This window comes from Mustela nigripes, chromosome 2 (assembly GCF_022355385.1).
Source record: "Mustela nigripes isolate SB6536 chromosome 2, MUSNIG.SB6536, whole genome shotgun sequence".
Lineage (NCBI taxonomy): Eukaryota > Metazoa > Chordata > Mammalia > Carnivora > Mustelidae > Mustela > Mustela nigripes.
Window position 1 is genome coordinate 28883050 of NC_081558.1, and position 22969 is coordinate 28906018.

The window sequence follows — 22969 nt, forward strand, 5'->3', positions numbered from 1 at the left end:
AAACACGATTAAAAATGCAAAGCTGCTGCACCCAAATGACATGCTTTATTTGACAATGAACCCTGGACTCAAAGGCACCAATGCAATCTACAAGGAAAGTGCTTTTTGGTAATTCACTTGCCCACTGAGGTCCACTATTGAGGAGTCATACTGCAGGACTTTCTTAAAGTAGGCAGAGTTATTTATAGCCATTAGTAATTGCACCTTGAGACTATCCTTCAATTATAAATTTCTTTTTTTTTTTTCACTGAGAATTGATAGTTTGTGCTTTACCAACATGAAACCCAGAAATTGGTAGGAACTTGCATAATACATTAGCTATGAGTAGCTGAAGAGTGTGGGCTTTAAGTATGTACAGGAAAATTAATAGCTATACTAAAGTTGGTGGGCAGATACCCTTGTACAGAAACTACAGCAAAGATTGAACTGGTTAAAAACTGAAAATAAAAAATAAATAAAAGATTCTAATGTCTATAAGACACAAGAAGTTTCAATGGAAGGAAGCCAGCCCCCGTTTCCTTAATCCCAGTATAATTTGATTCTACTGCATGTTATTTCTTATATATACATACATACAAATACAAGGACATTTAAAGATTTATTTTTAATAGCCTATAAATTGAAAGTAAAACATAAAGGTCTCAGAATCAGATGTTGAAAAGGAGACTTACATACAAGTGATTTATTAAGGAACAGCTCCCAAGAGAAATAGCTGACGCAGTGGCAAGAAGCCACACAAAGGTAGGACTTGGGGTACAGTCCTTTAAAGGGAGTGTTCCCACTGGCAAGGGACCTGGGCTTTTACATTCCCTCACCACTCAGTCGCTGGTAAGGGCTGGGCACAAAGCCTATAGCTCTGGGAGAGATGGGTGCAACTGCACCACTAGAAGGAAAGGACCCCGAAGCTAGGGTGGGGTTCTCCAAGATGGTGAAATGCACTGGCGGGAGCTGGTTGATTCTCTGGAACCTTCTATTACAAAGCAACAAACGGCCCATATTTTCCTGCCATGAAAACGCCTATTGATTTCCTTTTAAATAAAAGCAAGGATAGAATAAAATTAGAGAATTCAAATAGTACAGAAAGACAGAAAATAAAATACTCTCTTCTCTTGCCCCCACCTTCTTTTCAAAGATGATCCTTATTTACAGTTTTCTATAAATCCCGCTAAGGGAAGGAAACACACACACACACACCCACACACACACAATATATCTGTATAAGTATTAATTTTAAAAATACACAGATTGGACTATGGTATCCATAGTCCATAGTCCATTGGACTATGGTTTTTACCTTATTTCCCCTAAGTAAACATCTCGGCTATACTGTAGTTAGGAAGATAGATAGATAGATAGCAAAGAAAAAGGCAGGGAAGGGAAAAGGCTGGAAGGACGGAGGGAGGGAGAGAAAGGGGAAGGGATAAGGACACTGTACTTCACTGACTCGAAGATAAACAGTTTTTCCACATTTTAACATTTCTGTAATCAGATATCTTACAACTGACAGCATTTCAGATTTGATAAAATGCAGCAGATAGACATATAAATATAGTTATAGATAACGACAGCTGGGCACACACAGCTCTACCCCATGAGAGGCAATTCAGGAGAGAAGTTCAGAATATACCAGTACATTGCTTATTACTGAAACACCATTGCGTTCTGGGAATAAGCTCCCTATTTGATACAGCTAATATTCTCTTAATAATATGTATTATATTCATAAACTTTCACTGTAAGTTTTCATCATAAGTCCATGAATGAGACTGATTTATAGTTTCCTATTTCGTGCTGTCTTTGTCAGATTTAACAAAGTTCGTTACGTTAGCTTCCTAACGTGGTGGTTTTCCTTCTCGGTGTTGTGGATAATTTTATTTTGATAAAAGAATTCACATAGTGAATTCCAATGAACTCAAATTCAGAAAGTACAAAAGCACATACATTAAAAAGTATCTGCCTCTTACCTGTCTTCAGTTCCTTACTTTCTTTCCCCAGAGGTAACCATTGTTCCCAGTTGCATTTCTATTCCTCTACAGGTATTACACACATGCACAAGCACACGCACACACACCTCAAAAGATGATATAACAGATACAGGGTTCTGCCTCTTGCTTTTTTCACCCTTAATATATTTTGGAGATTGTCCCATAGTCACCACAGAAGCTCTACTTCCTATCTAATAACCGCACAGTTTTTATTCCATTATGTGGATATAAATTAATCTTAACATTCCTATGTTAAATAGTGTCATCATTATCTGCTCCTTAAAAGTACCAAATAGTTTGTTTCTGAAAACATAAAGATTTGCGGCTTTCTTTTATATCTTTGACAGCTTCCTCAGATATTTCCAATGTTGTCGAAGTTCTTCTTCTTAAGTACGTTTAGATAACTTACTTGCCTATTAAAAAAATCCATTCCATTAAGATTTTCAAAGTTGTATGAAAAACATTTTGCAAAGGTTCTCCTTTTATTCTTTTGATTTCTTCTTTATTCATCGTTCTTTTCACTTCTAATTTTGTGGTTTTGTGCTCCTCATCTTTTTCTTGAATAGGCTAATAGGTGGATTATTACATTGCTTTGCATTGCTTTCAAAGAAACAGCATTTGGGTTTATTCACAATACTCACTGGGTTTGTTTTAGATTAGAAAATTTCATTTTTTAACTTGGTTTTATTTGGTTCTTTCTGCATTCCTTCTACTTATTTTCCTGCTCTTAAGTCTGATGTTTAATTCCCTTATGTTATAGACTGACTATGTCCTCCCAAAATTTGTATGTTGAAATCTAATCCCCAGTGTGATGGTGTTTAAGGGTGGGAACTTTGGAAAGTAACTAGGTCAATGAGGGTTCTGCTAAAAAAAAAAAAAAAAAGACATTATGGGATTAGTGTCCTTATAAAAGGGATGCCAGAGAGTTCTCTCACCCTTTGCCCATGTGAAGACACAGCGAGAGGACAAGCTCTGTGAACCAAGAAGGGATCTCTCACCAGATGCAGGGCCTATTGGAGCCTTGATCTTGGACTTCCCAGCCTATAGAACCGTGAGAAATACATGTTGGTGGTTTACACCACCTAGTCTGTGGTATTTCATTATAGTAGTCCAGATGGATTACAGCATTTTATTTCTCATGCTTTTTGTCGTTGTTATTTAGGTGTTTCAGGCTATACATTTTCTAAACCCAGGGTTTAGTGGTAGCCCACACGTTTACAAGTATTATATTTTCATTATCAGTGCTGTCTACATATATTTCAAGTTGGATTTTGAATGTTTCTTTGAATTAAGAGTTGCTCATTGAGGCATTTTAAAATGTCCAGTTTGTAAGATTTTAATAATGAACTTCTACTTTATTGCATTGGAATCAGGTGATGGGAACTCTACTATTTCAACCTTCTTGATATTCTCTGTGATTTCTTTGTAACCTATAAAGGCCAGGTACTGCAAATTTTCCAAAGGTCTGTGAAAAGGAGTTATAGTCTCTATTATCAGGGTCTAAGTTTAGATATAATTATCTACTTCATCTTTATCAATTATTTTGTTCAGATTATTTTTTTACCTACTTGATTTTTCCACAGATTCAGAGGTTAAAATCCTGTGATGATGTTCCTCTTTATTTCTCCTTGCATTTCTATAGTACGCACATAGTGTACGGCATTACTGTATCATATGACATATCCTGAACCCCACGTTTCAGAGGGGCTCCTATATCACAACATACCCCAACCAAAAATGGTTAGAAAACACAAGGGGGTTTCTGTTACTCAGGATTGGGTGCTTGGTTCCTGTACAAGACAACTAGTCACTTCTATTCTTTGTTCCTAAAGTCATCCATGCCCCGGAAACTGCTTCTCTACCTCTCTTGCTTGATGTCACTGAAGAAAAGGTGACTGAGTACGTGTCAGGGAGGGTTGTGAGTTGTGCGTGTGCAAAACTGCACATGGCTCAGTGGTGTGGACAGAAGTCGAACAGAGGAAGGGCTTAGATGTGAATAAGACTAATTCATTTGTCAGCTCTTTCCTCTCTGATAACATGAGTGCAACAGATTTCTGCACCAAAAAAAAAAAAAAAAAAAAAAGCCTCGGTTCCCGGCAGTGCTGCACATCTATTCTCTCTCATCAGACACTGGCAGTGCTTTCAGAAGCCTCACAAATTCCAGCCATATTCACAACTGTTACACAAGGTGGCTTAGGCCCAGCTTATAATATTCAATAATGCACGCTCTCCTACAAATTGAATATACGTATATGGCAGTGTAAGATGCATGAAATCTGATACCAATTCTTTCTATTGGTCACTAGACACCGAACACAAAACTGAAAATCATCTTATTTTTATAACAACACTTCATAAGACTGAATTTAAATCTCAAAAAATAAAAAAAAATTTTAAATAAAAAAATAATTCAAGTGACTTGACATTTTTCTATCATTTGAAAGGTCTGCATCTTGCCTTTTAATGCTAACAAATTATTTGGACATTTTATAAGAAATGTCTTTTTTGAAAACATCCAAAAAATAATTGAACCTTTCTAATACATATCATTAATTTAGAAGATTAATGAAAATATACTCATATTTTATATATTATAAATACAAATGCAGCTTAGCTTTTAATTCTTTATGTGAAAGGTCAGCAAACTTTTCTGTAAAGAACCAGACAATAAATATTTTAGGACGTTTCAACTGCTCACTTTGGTCACTGCAGCACTAAAGGAGCCACAGATGATGGGTGAATGAAGGAGTGTGGCTAACCTTGGCCCCATGGCCTCAGTTACAGTCCCCTTCATCAGATCACTACTGCCAAGAGACACAAATCATGTAACAAACAAAAGCAAGGATGAAAACACCCCACCTTTACTATGCCACCATATTAATTTTAGTGAAATGAAGATATAAGTAAGAAATAACTCACTTGGAATAAATATGTAATAATTTATGAACATTTCTTTTCAAAAACCCACCCAAATACCATCCCTAATAATAAAACAGGTGCAGTAAGAATCAAATTCAGTTATTTCTGATAGCTTGCCAATTTTCAGTCATATAAAAATCATAGCTATACTTTTGGATTTTGTTGTTAAAAAGTTATATTCTCATAGCAGAAGCAGAAAAATATTTCTTTAACAGTTTATTAGCTAAGTTTATCACTGTTAACCATTGAGATAGACGGGATGTGACCTCCATTTGTACTCCTGCTGTGGTGCCCACACACTTCAGGTGTAGGCCTGGAAACAGCAGTGATCATCAGAGTTAATCCCAGCTGTCTTGAATTACATTCCAGTAATTTCTAGTTCACATCTATTGATTCTACTCTAGACCAACTGATCATTTCTCACTTGGACTACTGCAGTGGCTTTTTTATTGTTCTTCCCACATCTAATTCTTGTCCCCCAACCCAACTTATTTTCCTCACAACAGTCATATTTTAAAACCATAAACTGGAAGCTATCACTTCTGTCCTTATGGGCATTCAAAATAAAACAGCATACGATACCATCTAAAATCCTACTCATCCTTACCTTCCAACTTTATCTTGTGCACCCCCTTCCTTATCCAGTGCAATATACTCAGGAGCGCGGGAATCTTGCAGGGATGTCTGGGAAAGGTAGCTCCTTCTTCAAGGGAAATCCTCTTGAGAAGTGTCCACCTGTGAGTCTGTAACATCTGACACTAAGGAGCTGGGGTACAGGTATGTTGCACCAGCAAAGCTGACCATGATGGGACAGCAACAACATCGTCCACAGAGGGAAGTCCAACATAAGCATGGATTCTCAGGTTAATCGCCATGGTGGACAACTGGGCCTCAGTCTTGTTGGACCTCTCTGAGACCCTGATGTGATTCAGATGTATACGTGTATGTAGGATGTGCTTTGGAATTGCCTGAACAAGGCATGGAAGAGGACAGCGTTTATTCATCATTTATTCCCTCTTCCACCACTCAGGGATTACTCTGTGGTTTATTTACTCTCTTATGTTTCCAGGCTGTCAATCCCATACCAGAAGTGTCCGAGAAGCTCTCGGGTGGGAGGTGGGGATACCCAGTGCAGCGTAGGCAAGAGGCTTCTGGTCACAGCTGCCCCAGGCTGGTTTCCACAGCAATGGCCCAAGAAACAAGTGAGACAAGAGGATATGAAGTGGGGCCACAGAATTGCTGGCATTCATTAGTTTCCCTAGATCTGTAAAGAATGTGCCTAATCTGTCCTATGCCTACCAGCAATTTTCAAAGATCTGTAGCTGTTCTTTCCTTCATTCTTCTTCTATATCTTGGACTAATGACCTAATAGGCATTTCTAGTTAGGCCGGTCACGTGGGTAAAAGAAAAATGACACTTAACTTATCCAAATCCTGGCAGTTTCAAGTTCTCTGTAGTTTTCATAGTCACTGGAATGAACGGTATCATTTCATTCTCTGGTGATGATTCTATGTGGACTATTTCATTGAAAACAATCAGGTACTGTCTATATTGACAGGAGAAATGAACCCCACCACGTTCTAAATACTGATGATGATTGTGTGTGCATATCTCAAAGCAGTTCCTGAACCCCATTTTCAAAGGCAAACAGTGATTCCTTCTCTCAAAGAATGGAACAAAATGGTAAGTTCCCACCTTGAAACAAACCTGTAAGATAGTATATTTCCTTCAATTCACACAGTATTGTTCATGAGGGTTAGAAGCATATAATATCCAACCTTCCTGTTTAACAGAACACAGCAAGGCCTCAAATGTACAGTTCATTATTGTCAATATGAAAAAATTTCTGTCAACAAGTTACAGTCAGGTTACTATCATTTAATCATGTTGCTAATAAGAATAATTTCATGGTAATTGGCATATTCTAGACAAGAGAAGAAGGCAAATGGCTGCCAGAATCATTAATGATTTGTGCTGACTTTCATGGTAAAAATGATAATATATTAGTTTACCAGATGCTGGATCAAGCCATGGGCCATTAACAGGAGGGTGTTCTCGGGATGTTTTCAGAATAAATACCAGTTGGTTTATTTTCAGCTTGCAGACCTAGTCGCATGCATCCCGTATCAGATCTACCACAATGCTGTCAGATACATCATAAATTAAAGGCTCCATGGGCTCATTATCGACTCTTATTTTTAAAAGCAACACATTGTCCTGCTGAGACCCAAAATATTAAATGAGCATTTAAAGAAACTCCAAAATGCACTGCCTTCAGAAAATAAAATTGCCCTCCCCCCTTTAAACTGTTTACAGGGCTGAAGTTTTCAAAATGCCCTTCATTGTCAATTTTGCCTCAACATTTGTAAAAACAATAACAATAACAACAAACAAATTCCCATCTTGTCAGGAGGGCTTTCAGGCCAAGTCTTTTAGAAACGGGGTGTCCGTGTATTAGCAAACTTAATAGGCTGCATTCAGAAGAACAGAGGCACCAGCGGCCAATAAACAAGTTTAAAAAAAAAAAAAAGAAAAGAAAAGAAAACCTCACTCCAGGAAATTTAATGTACACCACATTAGTAACCAGGACGACCCATATTTCCCAGCAATCTGCTGCACAAATACATTCGTATGAGAAAAAAAGCTTCCATCTTTCCTGAATCTTCAGGACAAATGTAAGGCTTATTTAAATTCCTTTTCCACCTTGCCTACTACACAGCTCCGCTCCCAGCACACAGCGGTCCCACTTGAAGACAGAGGGGTGACTGCTCGTCAACATGAAGATAGATAGATAGATAGATAATAGATAATACATAAATAATGGGGCAGTTCCTGTTTTCAACTGTTGTTCCCATCACAGTTGCCATTTCTTATGGTCCAATTACCCAACCTGGAAAGTGTTAAGAAGACAAATCTTCCAATGAACAGGCATGGGGCAAGGTGCGGAGTTGCAAGACTCCGAACCTTGATGGGTGCGCTCGCCCTTCTCCTGAAAGAGGACCATGTTCAGGCGACTGGGGCCGGTTTGTGCGCTGCATTCTGTTGCCACCAGTTGGGTGTGCGACACAACTCCTTGTAATTATCGCCTATATGTACAGTAATTGTTAATTAGCGCGTTTGTAGCCAGCCGCCGCCAAAAACAGGGTGGCATTCTTAACGTCGTGATTAGGGGTTTTGTGAGCATTTTGGGGTGGGGGACACTTTCTCACTGAAGAGTCTTCCGCCCCATTCACGCTCATTCAGCTCTTTCTGGGGGAAGTTAAAAGCTGCAGTGATAATCCCTTAAGTATGACTTGGAAGAGCATAAAAGGTGCAGTGTATAAGCAATTGGATGAGGAAGCCTTTTATGCAGAGAGTCGCTGAATGGGCGGCTGAGGACAGCCTGAGCGGGGAAAGAGCCGAGCAGACCTTCCTTTCGAAGGTGGCGGGAGAAGCGGGAATACCATGGCAGCTCGATTCCCTTTAATCATCCGATGACTGTATTGTCCCTGCCCCTGTTTCACCTTGTTTCTCGGTGCCAACCGGCTCCTCACTGCCATTTTGCTCTCGGAGTGGGAGGCGGGAGCAAAGCGATTTTTGGTAGGGACCCAGTTTTTCGATGAATGCCAAATCAGCCAGCTGGCACCGAACAGGCCTAGCCTTCTTCCGAGGGGGTTAGCAAAACCCAAATTAGCATGCTCCATTTTAAAAACTTGCTTTTATTTAAAGACTAATTCATGACAAACAGTGGCTCCCCCACTGAGGTCTGGCGCCCCGGGGGCTGGCACCCAACCAAACACATGCAACTAATTGCCACCCTCAGATGACGCGCAACTAACAAGCTCCATTTTGAGGCGGTAGATTCACTAAGAATGTAACCCCGGAAGGCAGTGGATGCAGAAAAGCTCCTTTCATAACCCTGTCCTAGGCTAAACCATGGCAGCAAAGCGCCTGAAAAACACTTTTGTTTCCCTGTACCAACGATTTATCTCCACGAATGGCTGCAAACATGGCTAACTTGGAGGAAGGTGGCCAAGGGCACTTTGATTCCCCTCGTGGCTACTGGAGGCAGGGGCTCTGCCTTTTTCCTCACTCAAGGAAATAGGACAAGTCTCCCACTTTCTCAAAGCTCTGCTTCTTGTCCCAGTGTATTTATGCTCAGGCCTTTTCTCTATAAACAACAGCTCTGGGGCCACGATGCCCAGGTTCAAATCCCAGCTCCATAAATTACTAGTAATTGGCAAGTAATGTAACCCATCCCTGCTTCAGTTTCCCAGTCCTATTTCACAATAATAGTAACACCTACCTCATAGGGGTATTATGAGTATGAATGAGTTAGTGGAATGACATACATAGAATAGTACCTGGCATATCATCACTCCTTCATGAAAAGAAGCCCTCTGAGTCTGAGATAAGTTACCCTCATAAAGGGAAATTTCCCTTCCCATACTCTGCATTTCAGTTAAAGCACGCATCTATCCATAAACTTCCCTCGGTTTCTATCTCTAAGCCTTTGCTCGCTGTTCCTTCCCCTCAGCTGTCCTTCCCTCATTGCCCAGTTCTTCATGACCAAATCCCAGTCCCCTTCAATGCCATCTCTGCCAGAAATCCTCCCTGCCATTCCAATGCCTTGAATCCCTTCACTTGGGGCAGGTTCATAGCATTCCTGCAAATGACAGCACTTCCTGTGCTTGTTACATTTCCTCTTCTAGACTGGCTGCTCCTTCTCAGCATAATCTGTGTGTTACGGGCACATAACAAACTCTCAATGAGTGTTTGCTGAATAAGTGGGTGGTGGAGTAAGAAAATTGTTCCACATAAATGAGTAGCTTTACACTATGGTTATGCTGGCCACTGCTTAATGAGGACAGGAGAGTAATTTCTGGAGGGCTTCCATAGCTGCTGGGGCCCAAAGAAAGAGTTCTGTACAACTTTGCATTGACTTAGGGTCACAAACCAAGCCCATCAGGGAGATTTGTCAGTGACCGTATTCGCCTTCCAGGGCTGCCGTAACAAAATACCACAGACCACCCACTTGAACAACATAAATATATTTCTCAAAAGTTCTACAGGCTGAGAGTTCAAGACCAGAGGTCAGCAAACTTGGTTTCTCTTGAGGCTTCTCTCCTTGCTTTGCAGAAGGCAACCTTCTTGCTGTGCCACATGGTCTTTCTTCTCTGTGCATGCATGCCTGGGGTCTTTACTTCTTTTTATAAGAAAACCAATCACGTTAGATCAGAGGTCCACCGTTATGACTTCATTTAGCCTTAATTAGCTCTTTAAAGGTCCTATCTCCAGATGGGGGTTAGGCTTCAACACAGGAGTTGTAGAAGGACAAAATTCAGAAAATAACATATACAAATACTTGAAACATGGGTATTTGGAAAGTTACTTAAATCCACAGGACAAAGGGGGTTGGCAGGAAGCACACATAATCTTTTGCTCCTTGAAGAAAGTCCTTGCGTTCAGGCCCCAATTATATTAGCAAAAATTCAGTCAGTGAAAGCAGATCTGGCATTCGAATATATGACGATTTTATTTCAACGAAAATTCTCTTCAGAATCTGTGAGATTCATTCGAGGGGCTCAGCTGCTCCTCCCTTAGAGACAGAAGAACATTAGCATTCTGGAAACAGCCAGGATAACACTGGCTCCTGTTAAAGACACATCCTCTCTCAAGAACAAGTAGAAATTTCCAAGTGAAGCCCCATGCACTTTCTAGGATGGGACTCACTTCAGTCCTTCTAGGACACAGTTGATCTGAATCCTGTCTATTTGCATACACACCCAGAGCTGTATGTCCCCCTGAAAAACCTCACCCAGGTTCTCACACAAGCATTCCTTTTCCAGCCACTTTCTAATTCCTTGCTGCCACCCACATATGCTGTTTGTACTAGACAGTGTGACTTTCTTACACTGTTTCAATTCATTAATTCCCGGTTAGGAAGGTCCCTCACATCAATCCATAAGCTAATGTCTCCCATGGTATTTGTTCATAACCCTCTCTTAAGACACTTCATATATTTTACCTGGTAGGTGTATGTGCCACTCCTGCCATATTTTTTGAACTAGTTAAGGTTAGGATTGTGTTGGATCGGGTATTTTAACTGAACCAGTATCTAGTGTGATATGGCACACAGCAGAGTCGTGGGAAGAGTTTCTTGGAGTTCACACAGACTTTGCTAGGAGTGTAATAGCAGCACTAAGCACTGGAAGCAACAAATCACAAGATCACCCAGCTCCATTAGGGGTGAAGTCAACACCTTAGCAAGATCAAATCTCTCCCTCCATTTTTAATCCAGAGCCAACTGACCCAGAAACACCCCACACCTCCACCATGACTTACAATTTGTCTGAAATAATAAAGGGGAAAATGAGAAGCTATTAGCTCTACTTCCATTCTCCAGTCAATCATCATGCTAAATTATTAATCAGCTGACGCACTGCCAAGAAATTTTTAGGCCTCTCTCCAGAAATATAAAGTAGTCATTTCCAAGTGAACAATTAACCATTTTATTCATCTAAAAGTCACAGAATTTATAGAAAACTTATTCTTTTGGCTTATTTTTTTTTTCTTTTTGGATGTCGGGAGAGGTAAGAGAGGTCTATGTGAGATCTGAATATATTTTCTCTTCCATCTCTTATTTATTAATGACGTGGAGTTACAGAATCCAAATGTGGTGGGGCGGGGGGGTTGTTCTAAAACATCTCCTGAATAGTTAAGCATTTGTAACTTTGTTCCTAAATAGTGCGACATTTCTGACTGATCACTGCTGGCAAGGACAAAGCTATCAACTGCTATAATCCTTTCTCCCCCATGGTTGACTCAGTAAAACACAACCATAACTCATACTTTCATGGAGCATACATTCTAGGGGAAGAAATAGTGAAAAAGGAAGGTAAACCAACAAATAAAACAGCTGTGCTAAGTTTTACAAAAGAAACAAAACAAGGGGTGGGGGCTTGGAAAAGTGGAAGATATGCCTTAAGGAAGATGTTAGTAGCAGGAATCACCATGAATCAGAAGAATTCTGCAACTGGTGACTTCCTACCCAATCGAACCCAAAATATGCAAATAGAGAATTCAAATAGAACATACTTAGCTCTAGTTATCAGCTAACCTCAGAAGCTCCCAAATTTCCAGCAGCATCTTCTTTTCTTTTCTTTTTAGTCATGTGTTGTTTCCCTACTAATAACCCTATTTCTTAAGTATAGTCTAATGAGCAAGAAGAATAGTGAGCAATGTGCTTTTTCAGTCTCATTTGAGGCTCATTAACAGTTTCCACTTTTATGAAAGTGATGTACTTTTAAAGACAGTTTGATCTGGGGGCGCCTGGGTGGCTCAGTGGGTTAAGCCTCTACCTTCGGCTCAGGTCATGATCCCAGGGGCCTGGGATCGAGTCCCGCATAGGGCTCTCTGCTCAGCAGGGAGCCTGCTTCTCCTCATCTCTCTCTCTGTCTGTCTCTCTGCCTATTTGTGATCCCTCTCTCTGTCAAATAAATAAATAAAATCTTAAAAAAAAAAAAGACAGTTTGATCTGTTGCTACAAATATTAATCCTTTTCTTTAATCTTCTTACCTTTCTTTTTTTAGAGAAGGGAAGGTGAGCAATAAAGTTTAGTCTCAACCATACGCTTAAGGTTTGCTTAGGCTTCTTTTTTAGCTTTATCAATGAGAATGGAGCCCAGAACAATTAAATATTCTTTAATTTTGTAGTAGATATTGTGGGGTATACTTACATGACTTTCCCCAGGCATGTTTTCTTTGGGAGGCTCAACCCCATCTCCTATCAGATACATTACACTAAACGGTTGTCAGGTGTGAAATCTTTGAAAATAAATTTTTGTACTTTTGCATTTGAAATTATTTGGTTATATATAATTTAGTTTATGTGATTTTAAAATTAGCTAAAATTTCTCAGCAATCATGTATTTTCAGAAATTCTTAAGAAGAGAGGACAGCTTACTCATAAATGTAAACTTTTATAATTACTAAATTAAGGAATTGATAACAAAAGCATAATGTTTTATTTTCTTGCCATTTCATTTAATATCTAATAGCTCTGATTCAGCAATTCCAACATACAGTGAAACCGAAATAATTTTTCTTTCTCTTCTCGTTCTCAAAAATTTTCCTAAGCCTTTGAAAAATGCATTGGCCCTAGTCCTTAGGGCCAGGTATATAAAGGTTAAAGAAGCAATAGAACAAAGTGTGTATATGCCTGGCTCTGATATAGCACAAGACAGTGGGAGGGTCCCCCCAAATAAAGCTGACGCTATTACAACCAAGCATAATCCCAATTAGCCCAAATGAATGGACCAAAATCCCTAATGTTTAAAAAAAAAAAAAAAAAAGCCTTGCCCTGATTTTACTGTGATTTGTGCACTTTCATCAGAAGTTCCACTCAAGATCACTTAATAAAGATCATATTGCTTATCTAGCAAATTCCCAAACCTTAGTACATAAGAATCACTTAGAACTCTTATTAAAATGGGGATTCCCGGGCCCTGTCTCCAAAGAATCTCTTTAATAGATCTAAGTGGAGCCCAGAAATCAGAGTTTTTAACTTTCAGAAATGCTAAGAGGCTTAAACCCTGTGGGGGAAACGTTAACAGCTGCTGAGTAAATATTGGCTCTAAATACTGGACAACTTGAATCAATTTAGGCCTATCCCTCTCAACCTTGGCTCACATTAGAATCACCTGGATAGAGCTTTTAAAAGAATGACCCCCAAAGATTCTGATTTCTTTGATCTGGGGAGAGGTTGGGCATTGGTATTTTTTTTAAAGCTACCCTATAAACAAATCAAGTAACACTGCTAGCTTAAAGGTATTTACTAGCTTTCAGATAGGATTAACCCACCCACTGAGGTGATGATAAGGCCCAGACTTCTTACAATGAAAACACTACAAGAAACACAGCAAATATAAAACCCACGCCCATCTCATCCCCAGTGTGTTTCAGCCCCAACACCCCCAAGTCAGCCTTCTTGTGACGGCACAAAGAACCCAAGCCCCTTCCTTTGGTTTTTATCTGCCAGCAGAGTGATTTACTAGCTCTATTATAAAAGCAACTCCATTGTAACTACAGTGTTGGAATTATAAACAAAACCAAAAAAATATGCAGAAGGGATAGTCCTTTAATCAAAACTGTAAAACGGAATGATTCCTGGCTGCAGTTGAAAGCAAACTCTGAGATATTAAGAGTAAGCTCTCCAGTCCTTTGATTGGTGCCTCTTTCCCATAAGAGCAACACTACACATTTTTTCAATTAAGCAGTTTGACAACCTGAAGGAACCCACAGTGCATGATTTAATGAGCACATACTGTATGCATGGTAATCGGCAGGCTGACAGTTTGCTCATTTCAAACTGACAAGAGAGCACTACACATTAGTAGAAAGGGTTTTTTGGGGTCTCTTTTCATTAAATAAGCCTTACAGTTGAGAAACATTCCAACTGTAGAGGCAAAGCTGTCACTGGTACACCCAGGGTGACCTTACTCTCTGTCACTCTCCAACTCCTCAAGTGTTGACAAATAAATTACTTTTTAGGGGCGCCTGGGTGGCTCAGTGGGTTAAAGTCTCTGCCTTTGTCTCAGGTCATGATCCCAGGATTCTGGGATCGAGCCCCACATCGGACTCTCTGCTCAGCAGGGAGCCTGCTTCCCTTCCTCTCCCTCTCTGCCTGCCTCTCTGCCTACTTGTGATCTCTGTCAAATAAATAAATAAAATCTAAAAAAAAAAAAAAAAAGAAATTACTTTTTAAAAACAAAGCATAAGCATAAAATATAGATAAAAAAAGTTTCTCTGATGTTGTCAGAGGTTACGTGGAGACTTGAGTCATGACTCTGTTTGTGATTTCACATTACACAAATTCTAACCCAGTAAGGGCTGATTCTTCACAGTGATTACATTATAAAGCAGAATGATTTCTGGAAAGAATGCCAAAACTGTTACATTATTTAATATTTCAGAGGCAGTGTAATGTACCGGAAAAAAACATGGGCTTTGGTGACAGAAAAATAGGAGTTCAAACTCTGACCAAAACCCTTATGTGTGACCTTGTCAAGTGACATCACTTCTCTGGGGGCTCAGTGTCCTATTTATGAAATGTGGACAATAGCATCTACTTTGTTTGGAGAAGACTATAAAATGCTTCTCATGGTTGCTGACAACATAGGGGGACTTACATAAATAGTAACTAGATGACCCACAGAAGTTCGAAGTATGGATTTTAAACAAAGTTAATTATAGCCTAACTCTCCTGAGATTTCTACCAGGAGAGTTTATTGGGGTTCTATAAGAACAACAGTAAACTAACATTTACACACCAATGTGGTCTCAATTAATCCTGTCAAGACTCTGAAAGGTAGGTGTCATTATTCCATTTTTATAAAATCTCAAAAACAGGAAGTAAACTTAGAGATCATATGAGAAACTTCTGACATAACTTTAACTTGCCTGATGATAAGAAAAAGAAACTTCCAGGGCACCTGGGTGGCTCAGTCAGTTAAGTGTCTGCCTTCAGCTCAGGTCACGCTCTCAGGGTCCTGGAACTGAGTCTTACGTCGGACTCCCTGCTCAGCAGAGAGCCTGCTTCTCCCTCTCCCTCTGCCTACTTGTGCTCTTTCTCTAGCTCTCTGTCAAACAAACAAATAAATAAATAAATCTTTTTAAAAATAATAATAATAAAATAAGAAACTTCCTATGTTTCCCATTTTACTCTGCCTGTCAGAAAACTCAGAGTCAATTTTTGCACTCAGTGCAAATTTACAGTACTATTAGCAATATTGGCTAATGGATTTGTTTCCTGATTTTCTATGCATATTTTATTATCCTTCTTTTAATTGGTTATAAGCCATCACATATGAGGTACAGATTTTTTAGCTAGCTAGTAAGGAGGCTTGTGAGTGAGAGGGGTCTCACTCTCATTGTCAAATAAATAAACAAAATCTCTAAAAATAAATAAATAAATTACAAAAATGGGGATAATATCTATTGCTTATCACTATTATGAAGATTCAGAAAGAACATTTGCAGAAGTATCCAGTGTTATTATTTGATGCATAGTAACACTTGGAAAATCTGAAATATGGAGACTTTAAGATATAAATGCAGTTTTATTAATCAGAAGTACTAAAACTCAAATGTGTAATTCTTAAACATCATTTAGAAATTACTTATTGCTCTGAACTCCATGCACTGATGTAAAATTTAGCCTCCTGCTGGTCCAAGATCCAGACTTGCCACCCTTCTTTCATTTCCTAGGGCACATAGAAATCTGGGAAAGTTGTCAACAATCTCTAACTTTGTACTATAAACATGTCTACTGGAAATACAGAACTCTATCAAGAATGAACACATATGAAGTTTTCAGGTTTGATAATTCATACACTAGCGTACTAGAGAACTGGGCCACAATCATGGGTCTGTCTCTGTCTCAAAGAGCAAATTCCCCATGAGTCACAGCCACTGACTGTATCCAGAATGTAGGCAGATATACCACAAAAATATTCCTTTGTCCCAAAGGGAGTCCAGGAAATGAAACTGTAGATCCTCAAATGCATACCCTAATAATAATGGATCAGTGATACTTCCTCAGAAGAAATGGTGTAGTGCGAGCTCTGGAAGCAACACAAACTTGGACTTAAAGGCTGGCTTGACCATCCACAGTCCCATGACATTAGGCAACATACTGAATCTCAGAGCCATAGATTCTTCCACTGACAAATGAGTGAAAAGCTTCTAATTTATGTAACTATTATAAGCAGGGGTAATATTCAAAATATTTAATGACTAGTAATGGTGAGGGTATTAAACAGAATATACTTAATAGCTATTCTGGTACATACCAATTAAATATGAACTGTGTTTGAGGAATTAAATCCCTCACTTAATCCTGGATCATGGGAAGTGTTCAAACACATAATTGCATTAAATGAAACAAACACAACATTGCATAACAATGTGTAATGAAAAACTTATAGGCAGTTAATATACAGATAGCTATATTCTCCAAATATGCTTTTTTTTTTTTTCATTTGCCTTGAGCTTTGATTTCACAATTTTACTAAATGGCTGTTAACTTAAAATGATGATATACCTATATCTCAACTCACAATAGTCCTCAGAAAGATTCTGGACTCAAAAACACTTAAAGTGATCTCACTAGGAATTTTATTGTATTTTCATTCAGTTAAGTTCTTATGTCACCTTAGTGTAATGACAATTTTATCATTATAAAATATTCTTCTTTATCTCTGGTAATACTTTTTATCTTAAAGTTTAGTTTGTCTGATATTATATAGCCACTCTAGACTTCTCATGCTGACTGTCTCCATGGTGTACCTTTTCCCATCAATTTATTATAAACTTATCTGTATCTTCACATTTAAAGGTTATCTTGTAACAGAGTATAGGTGTTCTTATTTTTTTATTAACCCATTCTGATAAGCTCTGCTTTTTAAAGTTTTTTTTAAAATTTCCTTATAAACATACAATGTATTATTAGCCCTAGGGATATAGGTCGGTGAATTGCAAGGTTTACACACTTCACAGCACTCACCATAGCACATATCCTCCCCAATGTCCATAACCCCACCACCCTCTCCCAACACCCCTCCACCCAGCAAACTTCAGTTTGTTTTGTGAGATTAAGAGTTTATTATGAGATGAACTCTGCTTTTTATTTATTTAGTCCATAATATCCCTGATGAACATGGATGCAAAAATTCTCACCAAAATACTAGCCAATAGGATCCAACAGTAATTAAAATGATTATTCACCACGACAAAGTGGGATTTATTTCTGGGCTGCAAGGCTTCAACATCCACAAATAAATCTATAATAATCAATAACAAATCAAAAAATTAAAAGAAAGAATAAGAACAAATGATACTCTCAATAGATGCAGAAAGAGCATTGGACAAAGTATAGCATCTCTTTCTTGGAGAGTAGCATCCCTGCTCTTCACAGTGTAGGGATAGAGGATATATCATAAATATATATATATATCATATATATCATAAATATATATCATAATATATCATATATCATAATATATCATAAAAACCATCGATGGAAAAACCCACAGCGAATATCATTCTCAATGGGGAAAAACTGAGAGCTTTTACCCTAAGGTCAGGAACACAGCAGGGATGTCCACTATCACTACTGCTATTCAACAAGTCCTAACCTCAGCAATCAGACAACAAAAAGAAATAAAAGGCATCCAAATCAGCCAAGAAATAGTCAAACTCTCACTCTTTGTAGATGATATGATACTTTATGTGGAAAACCCTAAAGACTACACTCCAAAACTGCTAGAACTCATACAGGAATTCAGTAAAGTGGCAGGATATAAAATCAATGCACAGAAATCAGTTGCATTTCTGTACACAAACAACAAGACAGAAGAAAGAGAAATTAAGGAGTTGATCCCATTTACAGCTCCACCCAAAACCAGAAGATACCTAGGAATAAATCTCACCAAAGAGAAAAAGAATCTGTACTCAGAAAACTACAGAACACTCATGAAAGATATGGAAGAAGACACAAAGAAATGGAGAAACGCTCCATGCTCATGAATTAGAAGAACAAATATTGTGAAAATATCTATGCTACCTAGAGCAATCTACACATTTAATGCAATCCCTATCAAAATACCATCAACTTTCTCCAAAGAAATAGAACAAATAATCCTAAAATTTATAGGGAACCAGAAAAGACCCCGAATAGCCAGAGGAATGTTGAAAAAGGAAACCAAAGCTCATGGCGTCACAATTCCAGATTTCGAGCTCTATTTCAAAGCTGTAATCATCAAGACAGCATGGTACTGGCACAAAAACAGACACATAGACCAATGGAACAGAATGGAGAGTCCAGAAATGGACCCTCAACTCTATGGTCAACTAATCTTCGACAAAGAAGGAAAGAATGTCCAATGGAAAATAGACAGTCTCTTCAACAAACGGTGTTGGGAAAATTGGCAGCCACATCTGAAAGAATGAAACTGGACCATTTCCTTACACCACATACAAAAATAGACTCCAAATGGATGAAAGACCTCAATGTGAGACAGGAATCCATCAAAATCCTTGGGGACAACACAGGCAGCAACCTCTTCGACCTCAGCTGCAGCAACGTCTTCCTAGACATATCAACAAAGGCAAGGGAAGCAAGGGCAAAAATGAACTATTTGGACTTCATCAAGATCAAAATCTTTTGCACAGCAAAGGAAACAGTCAATAAAACCAAAAGACAATTGACAGAATGGGAGAAGATATTCGCAAATGACATATCAGATAAAGGGCTAGGATCCAAAATCTATAAAGAACTTATTAAACTCAACTCCCAAAGAACAAATAATCCAACCAAGAAATCGGCAGAAGACATGAACAAACATTTCTGCAAAGAAGACATCCAGATGGCGTGCCTGGGTGGCTCAGTGGGTTAAGCTGCTGCCTTCGGCTCAGGTCATGATCTCAGGGTCCTGGGATAGAGTCCCGCATGGGGCTCTCTGCTCAGCAGGGAGCCTGCTTCCTCCTCTCTCTCTCTCTCTGCCTGCCTCTCCGACTACTTGTGATTTCTCTCTGTCAAATAAATAAATAAAATCTTTAAAAAAAAAAAAAAGACATCCAGATGGCCAACAGACACAGGAAAAGTGCTCAACCTCACTCGGCATCAGGGAAATACAAATCAAATCCACCATGAGATACCACCTCACTCCAGTCAGAATGGCTAAAATTAAGCAGTCAGGAAATGACAGGTGTTGGTGAAGATTCAGAGAAAGGGGAACCCTCCTACCCTGTGGGTGGGAATGCAAGCTGGTGTAGCCATTCTGGAAAGCAGTATGGAGGTTCCTCAGAAAGTCTAAACTAGAGCTACCCTATGCCCCAGCAATGGCATTACTGGGTATTTACCCTAAAGATACCAATGTAGTGATCTGAAGGGGCACATGCACCCAAATGTTTATAGCAGCAATGTTCACAATAGCCAAACTATGAAAAGAACCTAGATGTCCATGAACAGATGAATGAATAAAGAAGATATGAAGTGTGTGAACACACACACACACACACACAAACACACACAATGGAATATGAAGCAGACATAAAAAATAAAATCTCGACATTTGCAATGACATGGATGGAACTAGAGGCTATTATGCTAAACAAAATAAGTTAATCAGGGGTGCCTGGGTGGCTCAGTGGGTTAAAGCCTCTGCCTTCGGCTCAGGTCATGATCCCAGGGTCCTGGGATAGAGTCCCGCATGGGGCTCTCTGCTCAGCTCTCTCTCTCTCTGCCTGCCTCTCAGCCTGCTTGTGATTTCTCTCTCTCTGTCAAATAAATAAAAATTTAAAAAAAATAAGTTAATCAGAGAAAGACAATTATGATCTCAGTGATATGAGGAATTTTAAAAACAAGACAAAGCATCATAGGGTAAGAGAGGGAAAAATGAAAGAAGACAAAACCAGAGAAACAAACCATAAGACTCTTAATCTCAGGAAATAAACTGAGGGTTACCAGAGGGGAGAGGGTGGGAGGGATGGAGTGGCTGGGTGATGGGCATTGGGGAGGGTATGTGCTATGGTGAGCACTGTTAATTGTGTAACATTAATGAATCACAGACCCATAACAAATAATACATTATATGTTAATAAAAATAAATCAACTAAATAAAAAATAAAGTATTTAGTCCATTAATATTTAATATAATTACTGATATGGTTGCATTTAGAGCTATAATTTTATTATTTATTTTCTGTTTCCTTCTTTCGTTTCTTGTCCTCTGTTCTTAATTTCCTCAATTCTTTTGGAGTCATTTAAAAAATTTTTAGGATTCTAAAGTAAATAAATATATATTACATAAATACATAAATAAGTAAATATAAAAAACAAAACAAAAATATTTAGGATTCTATTTTATCTTTTGGAATTTTTGTTGTTGTTCTAAGCATTCAAATATACATTCTTGACCTTTCAGTCTACTTAGAGTTAATTTCATACCACCTCATATAAAATTTGAAAACTATGCAACTGTGTAAGTCCATTTACCATACCCCCTAATCCTCTATCCTGTAATTGTCATATGCACTACATCTAAACACAGTACATTTTAAACACCACAAGGTAATGTTATAATTTTGGCTATAAAGCATCCTATATATCTTAAAGATACGAATCTGAAAAAAAATTCTTGTATTTACAATCTCTGATAGTCTTCATTCTTTCTTGAAGGTTTAAGATTACATCTGGTATTATCTCACTTCAGCCTGAATAATTTCCTTTAGCATTTCTTGTGGTATAGGTTTGCTGGCAATGAATGAATTCTCTTAGTTTACTTTTATCTGAAAATGTCTTTAATTTGCCTCTATTCTCAAAGGATATTTTTGGTACATATCGACTATAAATGGATTTCTGTATTAATAGGGTTTTTTGTTGTTGTTCCTTTCTTTTTTGAGGTGGGGGGACTTTAAAAGTACTTTTTTACTTTTTCTAGCCTCTGTAGTTTCCGATGTAGTTTCTTTATAATTATAAAGCATTGTTCCCTGGAAGATAATATACCATTTTCCTCCAGCTACTGTCAAGATTTTCTCTTTTTTTTTGGTGTCCTGTAGCTTGAATACAGTGTACCTATGGATGGTTTTCTTGAAATTTATCCTATTTGGAGTTTGCTGAGTTTCTTGATATATACATTTACTTTTTTCACCAAATTTGGATATTTTGGTCATTATTTCTTCAAATGTTTTTCTGTCCCATTCTCTCTCTCCTCTCCTAAGACTACAGTTATACACATTAGACATTTTAATTTTTGTCACATAGGTCCTTGGGATTCTGTTTATTTTTCTCTGTTCATTTTTAAAATTATTTTACTTATTTATTTTGACTTACTTATTTATTTAGAATTTCTGAACTTTTTACTCTTATAAGGTACAAGGAGAACATTCTGTTCAGTTCTTTAAATCTTTTTTCTTCCTATTCTTCAGTAAGAAAACTTCTATTAATTTTATCTTCGAGTTCAGTGACATCTTTCTCTGTTACTTCTAACAAATATATGCTCACCAGTGAATTTTTGTTTCCAATATTGTATTTTTCAAGTTTAGAATTTCTATTTGATTCTTTTTTGTAGCTTCTATTTATTATGCTTTTATTCATTGTGAGTATATTTTTCTGTCCTTCATTGAGTATAGTTGTAATGGCTGCTTTAATATCTTTGCTAATTCCCCCATCTGGGTCATCTTGGAGTTATCTCAGGTAATTGCCATTTCTCTTCAGAAGGGGGTCATGTTTTCTTGGTTCTTCATACGTTATATAATTTGGGGTTGTATCATGCGAATGTATGAATGCGAATATGATGGCGTGAAGACTCTGAAATCTATTACAGTTCTTTGAAGAGCCTTGAATTATTTGTTACAGCAGGTAATTCATTTGGTTATGCTCAAATTGAAAACTATCTCCTGGGCAGCAACTTAAATCTCAGTTCAGTTCTTTGATGTTAGCTGTGTCTATTCCACGCAAGCATGGCTTTGGGACCAGTCAAAGATTTACACACAGAATTGGGAGTTTCCTCCTGTCTGCCTCTCTCCTTTCTGGAATTCTAGCTTCATTTTCCAATGACTGTGGTTGCCCTGAACTCTGTTTGCTGGGGCTTCAAACCAAAAAGAGTGTGGTTTTTCTATTGAAATTAGCCACCCTAAATGACATTAATTTCACCATACCCTCAGTCTAAAAGTTGTAAAATGAGGAACATACCCTGCACTTGTCCATGCTTCCAAGTTTTGAATCTCAATTCCCCTCTAGAATATACCTGTTTATTTTCACTCTCTAGGGCCTCAGGTAATTTTTTTGTCTTGTATTTTATAGTTGCTATCTGTGAGAGTGTCAGATTCAATAAACCTTACTGAGCCATACTAGAAGTGGAAAGAAGTAAAAACAATTAGAAGATATTACTTTGCATTTCTGAAATTCTCTCCTCAAAACACTTAACCTCCGCTCATTATCTCATCTAGCAATGTTTGGTTTTGGTTTTAAGTAGAAACATAAGTCAGACTCAGAGCTTCCTTGATCATCTTCCGAAGTACATA

At 38.2% G+C, this 22969-nt stretch overlaps 1 protein-coding gene across 14 annotated transcripts in view; it reads right to left on the reverse strand.

Annotated features, from left to right (window-relative positions):
• The window catches only part of FHIT (fragile histidine triad diadenosine triphosphatase), a 1435937-nt gene that overhangs the window by 1026830 nt on the left and 386138 nt on the right, over positions 1-22969 (reverse strand). The window lies entirely within an intron of this gene.